At 44.0% G+C, this 14,044-nt stretch overlaps 1 long non-coding RNA gene across 4 annotated transcripts; it reads right to left on the bottom strand.

Moving 5' to 3' along the window:
- Positions 1-2,475: 2,475 nt before the first annotated feature.
- Positions 2,476-6,629, bottom strand: LOC310849028. 4 transcript variants are annotated; one of them, XR_014566745.1, is made up of 3 exons: positions 6,582-6,629; positions 5,481-5,776; positions 2,476-2,808 (listed from the first exon to the last, which is right to left on the bottom strand). It is a non-coding gene; the product is annotated as an uncharacterized lncRNA (long non-coding RNA). The 4 variants fall into 4 exon arrangements; XR_014566746.1 differs by lacking the exon at positions 6,582-6,629 and adding an exon at positions 6,424-6,507; XR_014566747.1 differs by lacking the exon at positions 6,582-6,629 and adding an exon at positions 6,399-6,506 and having other exon boundaries at positions 5,461-5,776.
- Between the last annotated feature and the right edge of the window lie 7,415 nt (positions 6,630-14,044).

Raw genomic sequence — 14,044 nt, 5'->3', positions numbered from 1 at the left:
GATGTCAGTGATTGAACTTGGTATCTTCTGTGTGCAAAGCAGACACTTTTATCATTGAGCTATGGACCTTCCCTGAACCTGAGAACCTGAACGTTGTGCCAGCTTTGCCCTAAGGCATGAGGAGGGATGTAAGTCTGTGATCCACTCAGACTGGTGGAAGTACAGCACAGAATTATCTACTCAGCAGTCAACTGCATTAACTGGGACTGAGGTGATTTGAGCAGAGAGAAACCAGTCAGGAAGAGGATGGCTTTCTTCTCGATGCACAGGGAAATATTTTATGCCCATAAACACATGAGTCCTAGACTGCATTGTCTACTGTGGATCATGATGGCTTAGCAAAAAAACAAACAAACACTGATCATGTGGAAGTTAAACCTTGTTCCAGACTGTAATCAGAGAGCAGGGCAGAAATCTTATCAGGACGGTTAGGTTTTTTTTTTTTTTTTAAGTGTGAGAACTTGGTATGCCACAGGATTCAGAACACATGCAAATCTTCCCAGCTGAAATTCTCAAACAGTTGCAAGTAACGAATTAGGTGAAAGTATTTCATTAAATAAACCAGATGGAATCTCATGAGCTTGCAAAAGGACAGCTGCCAGGGCAAATCTCTCCTTCCTTCATTCAAATCTAAGTTAAGAACATAAGAAGGGTCTGCTGGATCAGGCCAGCGGCCCATCTAGTCCACATTTTCCTGTCCTGCCCCTCCCTCCCTGTGTGCTGTTTCAGGGGTCTCCCAACACTCCAGAGCAGATTTGGGGGAGGCACAGAGGGAAAGAGAGAGGGGAGACCTGTTGCGCTGATGGGAGTCCTTGCACTAGCTTCTGCTAGTGAGCCAGGTCAGTTGAATCCAACCCTATATCTTGCTCAAGAAAATAACTATGGCTGCAATGCTATGCACACTTAAACTTAGAGAAGTGTAAGCACCATTGGAATGGGGCTGTAAAAGAATACTTACACAAGGGAGGATCACATATCCCCTGGTGGATGACTTAGAACAAATTGAAAGAACAGTGAGCAACTTGTGAAAAAAACCCCTATGTCTATACATAACCTCTCACAGTTCTTTGCTTGTGCAAAGCATGAAGCAAAGCATGGCTTGTATGGATGAGATGCAGGAGCAAATAATCTCTGCTCTATGGGGAAGGGTCAAGGGTCAATGGTGGATTATGTGCCTTGCATGCAGAAAGTTCAGTCTCCAGATAGATCTGAAATGCCTGAAATGCTGATGCGCTAGATAGTGTGGACCAGCTATTTTTGGACTACAATTCCCATCATCCCTGACCACTGTTCCTGCCAGCTAGGGATGATGGGAGTCACCATCCCTAAATGCTGGAGACTCATGTTTAGGAAACCCTGGTGTAGACCAAGGACAACCTTCCAAGGAGCCACATGCCAGAGGCTAAAGTGGGTAGAGTGATGAAGTATCATCATCATCATCAACAACAACAACTTACCAAGGTCCAGATTATAAACAGCTTTTCAAGCAACTTGCAATAAAACAAGGTGGATACCACAAAAGCCAGGGTAAGGAGGTGCTTCTTCAGTATTCATTGGAAGCTGTGCCAGATGCACATCTGAGGTGAGGGAGTTCCACAACTCAGGGTGGGGGGTGCCCTCTCCTGAGCCATCCCACCCCCGAAGCCTCTCAGAGTGGAGGAACCACCGGGAAAACACCCTCCTCAGCAAATGTTAACACCCAAGAAGGTCTGTAGGGAGGGAGGCAGTCGTTTCTACAGTAGGCTAGTTTCTACTCACCCCTCCCACTCTACATCTAAGCAAGCAGGGAATATTATTAGGGTTCAAGGACACATTCCAGCCAAGTGCAGCTTGGCTCACATTGAGAGGTGTTACTTGTGAGTGCCAATAGCCTAGATAATGTCCCACATTTGGTCTCTGGTTCTGAGGTTCTCCATGCTGAGCTAGATGGTCAGTCTGAGTATGAGGCAGCTCTGCATGTTCCTATTATAAATGGCTGGAACTGAAAAGAGGGACTGACTTCAGAGCTGACATAGATGGATTTCTCTCCCATGGCTAAATAAATACATTACTCATGCAGCCAGGACGATGTCGAGCTTATTTCAGATTCTTTGGTGAGTTGGCCATAATTGAGAGTTCAGGTGTCCTCAGGGCTGATAAGGTCACACCACATCAGAGTGCGCAATAGGCTGAATACAGTGCATGTGAGACCTAAGGCCAGCCTGGAAAAACACATTTGGTGAACACAAGATAGCAGCAACCTACTGATCTGCTCAGTAACCCAAAACCATTTTTTTAAAGTCTCTCCCTATCTTGGCATTTATACCACAGGAAGACATACTGTGCCCTTACATCTGAAACCACTTAGGCATCTTTGCTTTAAATTCCTTCCAACCCTGTCTGTCAAGAAGCAAGATTTACAAGTGGAATTGCTGCTTTCCAAAGCAGGAGACGTACTGTCCACACAGAAATGTTTTCAGAGGGGAAAAGGCTGGCTCGTGACACCAGACCCAACTAAAATTTATTTCCTAAGTTATATAACTTGCACATGTGTGTGTGTGTGCATATGAGCACATGGAATTATCAATATTAGGAAAAGGCACTTTTGAACATGCACTCCCATCCCATCCCTTTGCATCACTGCTTTGGCTGGATGCTCTGTGCTACTGCTGCTTGCAATGAATCTGCCACAATCTTCCCAAATGTAGAACGCAATGCCGAAAACAGCTGGTTCGGTGCATTTGACAGAGCTTCCCAATCTAGGTCAGTGGTTCCCAAACTTTTCTCTCCTTGGACAACTTGAAAAATGCTGGTGGTCTTGGTGAACTGCTGCAAAGTATATACACAAAGTATCAAATGTGGTGACAGTAATAATAATGCAACAAAACAACAACACCACAAACTGGCTTATAAGTATAAAACCAAATTTACTGGAATAATAGCTAGAATAGAGATAGACTTGTAACCATTCAAACAACAAACATACTAAGGTGCCATGTGCAAGACAAAGCCTGGAGATACTGTAAACATGGAGTGGATAAATGCACAACTGTATCTTAACAAGTTACAAGTTACATGTGCAGTAAATGTTATATGGTGAATCACTGTCAGAATGCTGTCAGTGGCTCCCAGCTGGTTGCCTAGGAAAGTATAAAGACAAGGAAAAGTTTCTTACTGTCCTTTTTCAGTTCAAACTTTACAGAGAGAGGCTATAGAACTTCTTGGATAATGGTGTTATCCCAAGTGAATCTCCACCCCCCTCCCACTTCCTCATTTGTCATCATCACCACCTCCTGCTAAGTGCTCTCTGTCTTTGAGCTCTTTGCTCTCCTACTTTTAAGGCTTGCCGGGTTCTGGGAGATGGAGGGTCTGGAATGCTTTCTAATGACAACATGTCAGCTGGGTGTTGCTCTGGCTCTCCCATTATTTCCAACTTCCCCCCTCATCTGCCTCTGAGCTGTGACCTCCCTCAACCTCCTGTTGTAAATCTATACTGTCTCCCTCTTCCTCTTCTCTGTAAGGGCCAGGATGGGGAGGCAGTCTCCACCATTCCTCCTCCTCTGCCCAGCCCGACAACCACTTAATAATTGTTCTGTATGTTGCAGCAATTGCAGTGCACCGTGTTAGATGCTGTAGAATTTTTATTGTATTTTTATGGCTTTCTTTATTTCTCATATGGTTTTCTATTATAATAAATTTTGCACTCCATTTAATTCGAACTGTAGTACAATACAAGAAATGATCAAAGCAATAGAAATATGTATTAAAATCAATGTGGATATTTAATGTGGTCATGCTGCAAGCAACCTGAATGAAGCCTGAAGACCATTGTTGGTCCATGGACCAAAGTTTGGAAACCCTTGAGCTGGGTTATTCAAACAGCAGCAGAATAATGTGAAATGTGAAGTCGAATCAGTGGGAATGTTGCTGTTCTTGAAAACAGAGCTCTGAGACTTCCCCCCACCCCAGAAGTGATGACATCTTCACATAGCAGCTGGGTAGTTTATGGACCTTGCTGCCTGCATTTTTGGACTCCCCTTGGAGGTGTGGCTATGGGGTTGCTATTATGAGCTTCTGTGCTAGATTTTTGACAGCAGCTGCTGCAATAGTCCTGTTTCAGTGACAGAGGGGGCTGCACAGGGGGCTGAGAAACTGGCACAAAGCTGACATTAGATCTTCTTAACTCCACCTTGCTTACTTCTCACCTAATGTACTGCTGCTTGACAGTACAATGTAATACAACCAAAAAAAGGGACTTCCAGGTGAAGCTCTCTGCTGGACTCCTGTACCCTCGATCATCAAGTGTCCATTTTTTCACAGGCCCCCACATACTCCACAGGATTCTTTTTCATATAAGAAGAAGCTTCATCTCTCTCTCCTTGCTCCCCTTCCTCCTCCTCATCTCCATCAACTTTCCTTGTTGAGTTAGGCAGCCAGTGCACACAAACACACTCTCCTAGGAATTTTCACGTTGAATGACATGGGTTGCTGCCTGCAAAAATAGGTACCACTTGGCTACCCTGTACCTCTGAATCCAGGGGAAGCAGTGACACAGGCATTTCCCCACAAACCCATCCATCAGGTTTGATAGTCTGAAGTGGGGCTTAGCTGTTTCCCCTCATGTAAGAAAGGACCACAAATTATAGTTGAATTCCTCCAGGAGATCCCAAATAAAAAGGAAAGGTCTGTTCATCAGCCCACACATCTTATGTTGTGCAGGCCAAGTTTTAAATGCTTCCTTTTAAATGGATGAATTTCATTGGAATTATAAAATAGTATGTGGCAGTTAAGCTTGTGTTTTATTTTGCAGGGAAACGGATCCTGACAGGTTGCCACTTCACACTGCTTTACTAGTGCAGACAGCATGTGTCATGACGGCAGATTTATTCTGCTGTATAAATAAAAATACCCATTGCATGCTACTATTTATTTTATTTAATTTATATGCTGCCTTCCAGGGGAGTTTACATTGAATTAATGCAAGCATCAAATGTGATTAAAGACTGCACTGAAACCAACAAGATTTAAAACTAGCAAAGCACTAAAACTATTACCAGTAATGGTGAAAAATCAGCTCAGTTGACATACCAGGGCAGGTCAAAAGGTAATGACTGATGGACTGTATTTCTATGCTGCTTCCCATTCAAACAAATCCCAAAGTGGCTTACAAACAATAAACAGCAATAAGGTAATAGATCAGCAGAAAGTACAGCATAAAGCATATAAGTAACAAACCATCAGTAAAACAATTATAACCTATGGAACAAACCAGCAATTAAAAATAAGCTAAATATCACAATTACAGCATGTCATATTATATGATTAGGAAATCAATAAGGCATTTATAATCTTCAAAACAATGTTAACAAAATAGCAACTAAAAAAAAATCTAAACACTATTAAATTGATATCCATGCACACACTTGGACTCATAATCTTTTAACCTGTTCATTTCATTAAAATACACATACACATACACACCTAAATCAGCCCCTACCAACCTGTTGCTGTCCAGATCCTTTGGACTACAGCTGCCCACCAGTCCCAGCCAGCATACACCTCACCTTCTCTCAGTGAGGAAAAAGTAAAAAGTGGAAGAACTGCTGTCCTCTCCCAGCTCAGCATGAGAGCTCGTGGGGTGCAAGGGCTGGAGCGTTGGACTAGGACCTTGGAAACCAGGGTTTGAATATCCACTCGGCTGTGGAGCTTCCTGGGTGACCTTGGGCCAGCCATCGACTTGCAGTGTTGTTGTGAAGATAAAACAGGGAATTGGAGAACCCGTGCACACTTTGCTCTCCTTGGAGGAAAAGGTGGTGCATAAACGTAATAAATAAACTTGACCTTGCAATTTTGGCTTGCTCACCTAGGCTTTGACAATGGCCAAGGTATGCGTGGGTGGCACTGTAGGTTAAACCACAGAGCCTAGGACTTGCCGATCAGAAGGTCGGCGGTTCGAATCCCCGCGACGGGGTGACCTCCCGTTGCTCGGTCCCTGCTCCTGCCAACCTAGCAGTTCGAAAGCACGTCAAAGTGCAAGTAGATAAATAGGTACCGCTCAGGCGGGAAGGTAAACGGCGTTTCCATGCGCTGCTCTGGTTCGCCAAAAGCAGCTTAGTCATGTTGGCCACATGACCCGGAAGCTGTACACTGGCTCCCTCGGCCAATAAAGCGAGATGAACACCGCAACCCCAGAGTCGGTCACAACTGGACCTAATGGTCAGGGGTCCCTTTACCTTACTAAGGTACATAAGTAACACTAACCATGGTTAGCAATGAAAATGAAAGAGGGGAACCAAGAGTGAAGAGCTAGAAATGCAGTCAGTGAGGGCTGGTCCACTCGGGCAAATGGAAGACCATCCCGCCAACCTCAGTCAGACTCCAACCAGCCCCTGCACCGATATCCCTGCCTCCTTATTTACTGTCAGTCAAGGGGGTGGCACTGACTGTCATCTTCTTCTTCCTCTTTCTCAGTGCTGCCCTTGTAGACCTCATTGGGTCTGGCACCACCTTCTGGCAGCCTCCCTGCCATCCACCCTCCTGGTCTCAATGGGACCCATCCACCAGTGCTTGCAGTGCCCTCATGATCGGTTAACCATGGTTACCTCCAGTGCTACTATTATAGAAAAAGAGGTGCCTGAACAAACTGTGAATATTCTCTTAGAATGGCAATGGCACTGACCTGAGAGGTCCTGGAATCCCCCTGAATGGTGCCAGAACTGAGTTCTCGTGAGTTCTGGCTGAAAAAAAAGCCCTGGTTACCTCAGTCTAAAACAGCAGTAAAAAAAAACCTCTGGGTTGTCCTTGGTGGGAAACGACCTTAAGGACAGAGGATGACTTCATCCCTGCAAATAATGGCTGTGAAACCAGAGCCATTGCCTGACTTGAGCACAGTCATGTCACCTCCATAATATTTACTGCTGCTGTGTCAGAAGCCCAGCCAAAGTTCACGGGCCCTTGGCACAGGCATTGTCATAGCTTGACTGGCAATTAATCACCACCACAGAGACCAGCTGACACGGTTCGTTCTCTGGTCTTAATGAAAATGCATTCCAAGGCAATGATGCTCAGAGGACCAGATCCTCAGTGGCTGCCTTTGGCATAAATGGAGGATGATGGCTCGTGGTTTTCTTTGCAGGGTTATTCTTGGGCTGCCCGGAGAATATCTAACAATATTGCATTACTTTCTCTTCTAATCTGGCCACTGGCCTTCTAGATTTTTTGGCTTAGGGACAATGTACACTTGGACTGAACAGTGTGTGTTCCATAAAATATTAGACAGGCAGTGATGGCTCCTTTTCCTTATTTGCAACCATAAATTTAAGAAGCAGAAGAAGCCAATGGTCTTGAGTGTTTGCCCTTCCTAGCCCACACCTGCCAACGTCTGAAAAAAATAATAGAATAGAGACTGAGACCTAGTTTGTAGAAACTGCCAAATTGTTCCTGGCGTGGACCATTGGCTGGGTGTATATTCAAATGATTGGATGCTCTTCCATATTAAGAACAAACAAAATACCATAGGCTACATACCAGAGAACCCTTTTGCTGATGAACTATTTGCGTGTGTTAGGGGATTTTTCTTAGCATTTTGATGTGAAACTATCTCATTCGCACTGCGTACAAACCAAAACCCAATTATCCTTCGAAATTTGAACTTCTCTGCATTTTGCAGTGCACTTCTCCAGCTGCAGGATGGGTGCAAAAAAATATCATATTGGGGGAAATCACATAGAGCAATGCATAATGGTGGGTAAAATCATTTTGCAAGCATGTGCTACTTAGGAGAAATGCGCCCTAAAATGCTGATGAAATTCCAGGAGGATCATTTTTTAATATATAAAAAGTGAAGATTGTTGCAGAGATGTGGGGAACTGAATTTAAGGCTGGAAAAAATGAGAATCTGAAACCCAAATTGTCAGATTTGTCCATCCCTATTCAGCATGAAGCGACATAGTCCAGGCACAGTCTTACCACTCCATATTTGTGTAATCTAAACTATAAGGTGCATCCCTTGCCCTGAGCTCACCATCCTCAAATTCTTTTCAAAAGGAAGCCAATAAGACTGAAACTGGTAGGGCTCCAGTTGCCACAACGCACACTTAAAGGGACTTGGGGCTGCCTAGTTGCACTTTCATGCTTGCAGGAACCTTTAGCGGAATACCCGCGCCACAGAGGCTGCAATGAGCTCTTTGAACAATGCAAGCCACTGCTTGTTATTGCAGCCATCGAACGTTGATCCTACCTCTGCAAACCCACAGGATGTCTCAGCAAGTGCTGAAGGAAAACACAGCACGTAGTGCACGACTAAGAAACAGAAAAAAAGATAAAGGAATTGGATGACAAACTAAAATTTTGCAGCTCAGTTGTCTCTTTCCTGCATGTGTTTTGGTGAAATTCTGGATCTCTTAAACATTGGCTGGTTCTGGAGTTGTTTATCTGCTCTATTCTGGCCTCTCTTTAAACCCTTTAAAAGTTGCTAGCTAGTAATTTTCCATCTCTGTTTGTGATTTCTCCTTTCCTGTCCATATTGTACAGTGTTTGATGTCATCAGCTGTTGCCAAGGCAACCCAGAATCCTGAACTCAGGCTAGTCAGGGAAAGTGATGAAGGAATAAATTCCGGGAATATTTTATTTGCGTTTTCGTTGATGCTGTTACATTTCAAGATACTCAGATTAATGTATATTAAAGGGAAGACAAAAGGGGCAACTAAACCTCTAAAAAGGGGAAATGAAGAAGCAAAATAACAATAGGTTTGTGGAATGGCATAGATTTGTCTCAGCTCAGTGATGCTCAGGAACATCAGGCAAAACTTGAGTTGCTAAAATCAGAATCTGGACTTGAGTTTCTCCAGCAACAACACACAAGCTATGTTTTACCTTAAAGACAGTCTGGTGCTAAAGAGACAGTGTGGTGTAGTCGTCAGAGTGCTGGACAAGGGCTGGGGAGACTCAAGTTCAAATCCCTGGGTAACAATAGCCAAGCTCTTTCAGCTCTCCCAGAGTTGTAGTGAGGAAGGGGGAGAAAGCCCCTTGGGGGAAAGAAAGAAAGAAAGAAAGAAAGAAAGAAAGAAAGAAAGAAAGACAAGATACAAGTGATGCCAGTCGGGAATCCCAATGGTTTGGATGAGCTAGTCATTCCTGTGATAGATGACGGCATTCATCCCAGGAAGTGAGGAGCTAGGAGAGAGTTTGAATTCCATCCTGCTTTTTGATCAACAGGCTTTGTTGGTAGTAAAGGTTGTACATCCCTCTATCAACTTCATCTGCTATGTAGGTAGCACCGTTTCTGAAGGAGAGAGATGCTGCCCCATTGACACACACTTTTCTAACTTCCCAGGGCTGACTGCTATAAATTCATGATATGTGTGACAGAAGTTTCAAATACAGTGGTACCTCGGGCTACATAAACTTCAGGTTACAGACTCTGCTAACCCAGAAATAGTACCTCGGGTTAAGAACTTTGCTTCAGGATGAGAACAGAAATCGCACAGTGGCAGCGGGAGGCCCCATTAGCTAAAGTGGTGCTTCAGGTTAAGAACAGTTTCAGGTTAAGAACGGACCTCCGGAACGAATTAAGTACGTAACCAGAGGTACCACTGTAGTTGGAATACCAGTGCCTGTTCCTGCTGCATGGCAGGTAGCTGGAGGCATACTCAAATTGTTCCAGGGAAGCTGTACTACAGAGATGGTGAACCTGGGGCACTCCAGATGCCACTGGACCAAAACTCCTGCCATCCCTGACTATTGGCCATTGTGACTGGGGCTGATGGGAGATGGAGCCCATCAAGTTATGGAAGGCCCATGTGTGCTGTACTTGCTAACACTTGGCTTCAGGGACCAGGTGACCAGCTATGTGTGTACATTTTGTAATTTTATAATCTGTGTGCCTTTGCTGCTCCATTGATCTTTCTTTACATGGTATGTTGTGTTGTATGTATTGTGACTTTGCTTTTAATTTCATTCATTAGAATCTACTAACAATTTACTGGTTTGGAGTGATTTTTTGTTTGTTAATTTATAGTTTGCTTATTTTAAGGGTTGGTTTTATCATGTAGCATTATATTAAAATATTGAATATTATGATTTAAGGTGTTTATTCTCATAGCCACATTTTTCACGATGACTTGTTTGCATTGGATCGGCTTGTTATGGGAATGCATGACCTTGGTTGTATATTTTGTTGTTTCTATGGTTTGTAAGCTGCCTTGGGTACAGCAATGTAGGAAGGTGGTATAAAAATGGAAAAATGAAATGGAATTGAATTCAAGGTGGTTGTTCTTAACTCGAAAGCCCATTGTTGTCTGGGACTCACACACCAAACCATTGCCTTATTCAAAATAATGGTTCATGCATTCTGTCACAGGACATGCCATTTGGCCCCATAGCTGACAGACATGCACAGAGCACAAACATCTGCAGGGAAGGAGCCTTTGCAGTTGTGGAAGTAAACATCACAGGGTGTTTGTTTATATTATTAAGGCTGCAATCCAATATACACTTACCTGGGAGTCAATACCTCTGAACTCAGTGAGGCTTATTTCTGACAACACAGGTATATGATTGCACTGTAACATCTTTCCTTCCAAGGCTGCTAACAAGGCTAACAACAAAAACAACAGGAGGGACATCAAAACCCACTAAAATGACAATACAGCCACAATAAAATGGCAGCAGAACTGAACAGTGTCAATGAAATGTATCTCCGACAGAAGCTTGCCAGAATAGAATGGCCTGGGCTTCCATGGGCACCAGGACCGGTCCTACCTTTAAGCAAAGGGAGGTGGCTGCCTCAGGTGGCAGAACCTGCAGAACTGGTAGTGGTATTAAGGTGTTTGAGAGCAGAGCTGTGTCTGCACAGCTTTTCAGGTAGCCTGCTTCCCTCTGGTGGAGGACATCATCTCATCCTTTAACTCAGGCAGCAAAGTGTTTTGGGCCAGCCCTATCAACACACATTTATACAGGCATTTCCTAACTGGTGTTTAGATGACAGGGAAAGGCAGCTTTTGGGTTATCCCAATTACCTTCCTTTCTTTTCTGCTACCAAGATGCATGTTGCTGCTAGTTAGTGGATGTCAATAGTATGCAACCTGCAAAAGCCAGGGGTTTCTACAAGCACACGTGCCACCCCCCATCCAAACAACCATGATCATATTCCAAGGAAACATTCCAGCTGAAAAAAGTCATTGAGGGGGTGTTGCCCAGAGAGAGCCCCAATAGTTGGAGATACTTGGAGAGTTGCATTTGGCCCCTAGGCCCCAGGTTCCCCAAAACTTCTCTTCACAGCAGACTAGATGCTGTGAAGACACATCATTTAAGGACAATAAGATACAGCGTTAACAAAAAAATAAGCAGAACAAAGACTAGCTGCTTTTACAAAATCCGTGAGGCCTCCTACCTACTTTTCCGAAAGTATCTGATGATATTATTTTCACTTGTCTTGTTTGCTATCTGCAACTGCAAAAGGCTTTTAGAATTAACTGAGTAGGAGTCGTAAAGTGGAATTTCACTTAGTTGTTAATTGGAGATGTCTCAACAAGCTGGGAGTAAATAAAACAGCCTGGACATACGATTGGACTCCTCAGAGAAGCCAGTGGAAATGAAGCTGGTACCCCCCCCCTCCACCAGAGCTCTAAGAATTTATTTGTCCACAACAGAACATTATTAGCTGTGCTTTGTGTCTTCCTTCTGACACCGTGCTCGACCACTATGACCTTTCAATACTTAATTGAAAGCAAAGGCTTCGCATGGCTCGCTTTGCACCCTAGCCTTTTGCCCCCCAGTTCTCCTTTAACAAGCTGCATACAACTTGTGCCAAGACCCAGGGATCGCTGTGGGAGAGAGCATTGTTGAAGGGAGTTCATGATCCTGGCATCTGTCACTGAAAGCTGGAGGACTGCTGGCACACAGGCTTGATCCATCCATTACCATTGTGGCATTGCTGTCTGCAGGGACCTGAGTTGCGTGCACGTGGTCTGAAGTGGACAGAAATGTCACCGGTGTTTTCTGCTAGCTTTGCTCAGCAGACAGGTTACAAGACTCGTCGCCTCAACAATGTGGGCTTTGCTCAGATAGCGAAGCAAGCAAAACAGCACTCAGGTGGCTCAGTCTCCCAGAAGCAACTGTGAGGCCAGGATAATGCATGAAGTAGGTATTTGCATTTGCATTTTATTTAAGGAATTTATGCCCTGCTTTTCACAATATGACTGATATCAGTTTAGACTATTGCGGAAATTAATATTGCACAGCATGAAGCAACTGGATGCATAAAAACAGACTCCTTTTGGAATAAAACATTGTCCAGACCCATTAGGTATTATTCAAAGCTTTACTTGCAGAACTTTTTTCAAAACAGAACAAAAAACACACAACAGTAAATGATACATCCAAACAGTTCCGTAAGATCATGTGCATGCCCAGCACAGGCCCATCTTCTTAGAAATAAAATCACTTATAATCAGAGCTGACAAACATAACTCTCTCTCTCTTCATTAGCCTGCATTTCAGCCCCAAGGTTGTTGAGTTCCTAGAGTGAGTCATTTACGCAATCTACTCCCACTCTGGTTGGGAACAAAAATCAAAGGCAACTCCCTTCAAAATGGTGATTTGTAATTCAACACCTTAACCACCAGATCTAAGGTTAAACACTACATGTTAGCTAGCAGAGAACCACCACAGTTAATTATCACCTCATCTAGGAGCTTAGAGAGCTTCTCTTGCTCTTTTTTAGCTTCAGCGGAATCTTCCAGTTAAGCCCTTTCAGCAATACATACAGGCATTCTCCATTTCAGTGTAAATTAAACAATGATACTTAACAGTGACTTCTGTTTACAGGGATAGGAGCCCTGAGAAAGGGAAAGGTTGGCAACTCAGGTAGGTAGGAAGGAGCCAACCCAAGTTTCTCTTCTGGGTCTCCAGTTTGCCCTGCTCCGGCTTCCCTTAAGCCTCCTTCTCGGGAGCTTCTTCCTTCCATTAATACGTGCCTTTTACTGCTCAGCCACCATGCCCTTTTGTGACATCACAGGAAGTTCACAGGCAACGGCAAAAGCTGGGGAGGCATCACCTTCATCTCTTCAGACCTCACAATTGTGGGTGTAGTTCAGCAGTGATTTGATTGTGTGTTTGTTTACTATGAATTTATCTTTATAGTCCTCTCTTCACCTGCACTGATAATGGCCTGGGAGCATAATAAAACTGGTACAGGGAATGTTTTCCAGCACAAGGACTGTTTTTTCTTGTAGAGAACCTTCCAGAGGCTGTGTGCCAGCAACGGGCAGGATCAGAGGCATAGGGGAGCAAGGAAGGTGACTTTTATCTTTGAACGGTGGGCTCGATTCCAGCTGCACAAAAGGCAGAGGCTTCTACCCCTCCACCTCCCAATATCTGAATCTAGTTAAACAAAAAGCACCAGCATAGTTTAAGGAAACTTGAGGAGAGCACAGAGGATCTGTTGAGGATCTTGGTATGTGGAGCATCTTGAGGAACAAGCAGATTGGCCTGGAGGGCTGCATTTGGCCCAAAGTGCAGAGGTTCCCTGTTCCTGACATAAAACCAGGGTGCTGAGTTGTTCCCCCTCACAGATCTACATTTCACGGTTTTCCCTGGGGAGAGGGACTGATTGTTAAACCACTCTGAGACTTGTAGCTGTGTGAGAGGAAGAGAGGCCTCCTAACAAGTCCCAGCGTCCAGAACAAACTACCGTTCCCAGAATCCTTTGGGGAGGAAAGCTATGCCAGTTTAAAGCATATGATGCTGCTGCAAATGTATGGTATGGATGTGACCTCAGCTCTGGCTCATAAGATCAGACAAGATCTTGTACCACTTGTAAACAATGGCACTGTTAATATGGGATGAGAGTTCCTATGCAGCTTTGTCTAAATTTAAACTGATTTTTTTTTAATGTTGTGGCTTTAAATGTGTGCAATTAACCCCTTCCCCCCAAAAAAAATTAAAAGCCAAATTTATACAATCAATCTGTCAATCAGTATGTCAATCATTCCTGTTCCTAAAGTTCCCTGGATAAATTGACAGCTACTCTGCATTTTCTGTCTTATACTGACATCTAGTGGCT

The sequence above is a fragment of the Podarcis gaigeae genome, assembly GCF_964106915.1.
Source record: "Podarcis gaigeae genome assembly, chromosome: 7".
Classification (NCBI taxonomy): Eukaryota; Metazoa; Chordata; class Lepidosauria; order Squamata; family Lacertidae; genus Podarcis; species Podarcis gaigeae.
Note: the sequence above shows the minus strand (reverse complement) of the source record. Positions and strands in the feature narration are given on the sequence as shown.